Source organism: Macadamia integrifolia, chromosome 14 (assembly GCF_013358625.1).
Source record: "Macadamia integrifolia cultivar HAES 741 chromosome 14, SCU_Mint_v3, whole genome shotgun sequence".
Classification (NCBI taxonomy): domain Eukaryota; kingdom Viridiplantae; phylum Streptophyta; class Magnoliopsida; order Proteales; family Proteaceae; genus Macadamia; species Macadamia integrifolia.
Window position 1 is genome coordinate 29,957,893 of NC_056570.1, and position 3,403 is coordinate 29,961,295.

The following is a 3,403-nucleotide window of genomic DNA, read 5'->3' on the forward strand; positions in this document are numbered from 1 at the left end:
CCATCAAAAATCCCAATGTTTAGGCTAAGTTCTGATCGACTGGTGGGTGGTTATAAGTGGGTCGACCCACCAGTGTGACCCACCAATCTGGTCGCTAGATGTTTTACCCAATTATAAATAGCATTTACCTCTCTTTCACCTCATTTATTGTTTTACACAGTATTTGAGAAAAGTAAATAAGAGAGAAAAAGAAGAAAGAGGAGAGAGGAAGGAAGAAGGAAATGGAAAGGGAAATGATCATTGTGCGTTGCCGAGATCAGATCTCTTGAATCCAACACTGGATTTACGATCCTCATCTCAAGATTTACAATTTGAGGTGAGTAAAGTCCATATTCCTTAAGTCTTTAAGAAACCCTTCGATTTGGGTAGAAATCCTCTGGATCTTGCTACTATCTTTTGAGAATATGAATCTAAGGTTTAATAAAGGTTCTATATGTTGTTTATGAAGGATTTAGAGGAAGACTTGCAAGATTTGTGAAGTTTTTGTTGATCCCTTGAGCTAAAGAGAAGGATTTGAGGGTTTGAGGTGTTCTTGAGCAAAGAGGTAAGATCCACACTTAAGAACTTAGATCAACCTTAGATCTAGGTTGGAATCATGATTTGGAGTCTTAGTTTTGTGGAAAATGCGATCGAATCGACCCTTGATGGTTTCCCCAAGGTGAGATGAAGAATGGGAGAGAGTAGTAAAACCTGGGACGTGAGTGGTGGGTGCCTGGAAATGGACGGGACCCACCAATCCAACGCCTACTTGTCTTGGGTGGGCTGCTGGCTTGACCGGCGAGTAAGGACTGGTGGGAGCCTTGCCCGTCGCTCTTGGCCCACCGGTCCAAGCAGAGCTGCTAGTTCTATAGGCAAGCAAGAACTAGTGGGTGCCTTACCCATCGGTCCAGGCAGTGTTCCTGGATCGACAGTCGAGCAAGGACTGGTGGGTGCTGTTTGAGATTTTAAATGTAACCGCAAGCGTACGAATCAGTGTAGCTACAGGTCGAACACAGGGAGAGCAGCCACTTTATTTTTTTTTATTTCTTTTAATAATGCGAAAGTGAACCGATTAATGGTTGTGATCTAATTCTAATTACCGTCCTAAATATATGTATCTACAATAACGTCCTAACCATTCGTCATTTAAGAATTTAAAGACACAAGCCACGTAATTAAAATTAAATAAATAAATAACTGAAAATAAACAACCTACACAATTAAAAAAAATAATAATAATAAATGAAGAAAAAAATGCTGAAATAAAAATAAAGTAAAAGAAATGACGGAAAGCTAGAGAGAGACTCACAAGTAGGTTTCTCTACTTAGCCCGAGGGATGCATAATAATATGAGCTTCCCTACTTGACCAGAGAGTCACTCTTACAAGGGTTACTCTACTTGGATTTAGGGAAAGGGAGACAATTAAAATAAAAGCAATAAATTGATGATTCTATGGCTAAGGAGGGGCAAAGCCAACACATACACTAGCCATGAACCTTGGGGGAAAGGGATAGCAATAATGTAACGACTGAAATTAAAATCTTAAATTAAGAAAGAAAGTGTAGTCAAAAGAGGGAATGAGAGGGGGAGAGAAGACTACTGAGGGAGTCTACTTACATGAACTTCAACCCTTGAACTGAAACTTGATCGATTTGAGATACTACCAGTATTAAAAACCAGATCTAGAATAAACCAAATCTGAAATTTCTAGTACTAGAGAAAATAAATTTGAAGAAAAAAAATTGAACTTGAAAGACATCCTTCATAGCTTGTTCTTTTCACCTAGAACTAAGCCTAGAACTAGAACTTGAAAATTACAACTTTAATTACTTAAATAGTAAAAATAAAAGACTGAATCAAAAATAAAAGTGATTGCATTAATTGAATAAAAGAACTTACAAAGTGTTTAAAGCATAAACCTAGAACTAGAGATAGAGAAAGAGAAAACTAGAGAAAGAGATAGAGCAAAAAAAAAAAAAAAAACTTAGAAGAAGAATGAATTAGAGAGGAAGAGAGGGACAATTTTTTAGAGTTTTCTGGACTCCCTTTTATAGGGAATAGGAGAGAGAGAAGGACGTCCAAGGGTGGATCCCCTTGGACGATTTTGTGGAGAGGTGGAGGAGAGAGAAGAGAGAAAATGTGTGGAGAGATCTCCCACGATTTTCTTGCCTTTTTTTCTCTATTTTTTCTCTTTTTTCTATTTTTCTCTCTCTTCTTGCACAAGAAACCCCCCTTGGCCCATTTTCCTTGCTTGGATTTGGACAATATTCTATTTTAAATGGAAAATTCCATCCATGCCCTTGTCTTTTCTTTTCTTTTTTTTCTTCTTTCCTATTTTTTGTCTTTATTTTCTCTCTTTTTTTCAAACTTGCGTACAACTATCTTGGCCGACCTCCTTTGAGTGATGAGTAGGAGAGAAAATATTCTAAAAAAAAAAAATCTCAACAAAATAGCAGCTAAGAGGTTCGAACTTGAGACCTCCTAATAGGGAAGAGATTTTGCACACTACAACTCACCAACTACGCTAGGTAGTTGTTGTTACCAAAAACGAAAATTCAATCACTTAAGGATGTGGTCCATTGATCCTTGTTGGCATTTAGAATATTTCTTATACCCTTGGGACAACCGTAGACGGACTGGTTCTGCATCTCGGTTTTAGTTCTGATCCATTATTCTTTTTCTTATCCGAAAAGAATAATCACTTGTACAGTTGACCAAACGAATGTGTATTTTTAATTGAATACGTCCATCTTGCTCAGAATTTCATCATTTTCATAACCATGAAAGAAATAAGACCTCTTTACGTGTAAAATTGGAGATATAGCGGCCAATAGTCCTTAAGGCATTGAAAGTATAAAATCTACAAAAAGAGGTAAAACCCATGGTAGCTCCATTCTAAATATGTAAAATGCATGATTTACTACCCTAGATTTCACACATAAATGTGTTCATCAAAATTCCCTCACACTTAGACTTTGCTAGTCCTCGAGCAAAACAAAAAAAAAAGAATAAAAAAAAAAAAAACTAACTCACTTTCGTAGGAATCACGGTTGCACTTAGCTTGTGAGTGCAACAAGCCTTTAAACCCCTAAGTTACCCTAGTGGACGAGTTGTGTCTCGTGGGTGTTTGCAGTGAATATACACCCAAAATTCAGAATAAATAAATCCCAACTTTGACTAAAGGTAAGGCTCATACCGATCTAGAGCAAAGATAATTTTTCTTACAAGGGACCCCCACACTTGAACTTTTATTACCCTTGGTCAATTCCAGGCACTAGCATATTTCTTAATTTGGAATGCACCTCGTCTCTTCCAAAATATCCTTATCTTAAGGCAAAACCACTTGTGAAGAAATAGGGAATCAATGACTAAGGCGTTGGAGTGTTTTTGACCAAAACATATTCCTAAGCATTAATGACATTT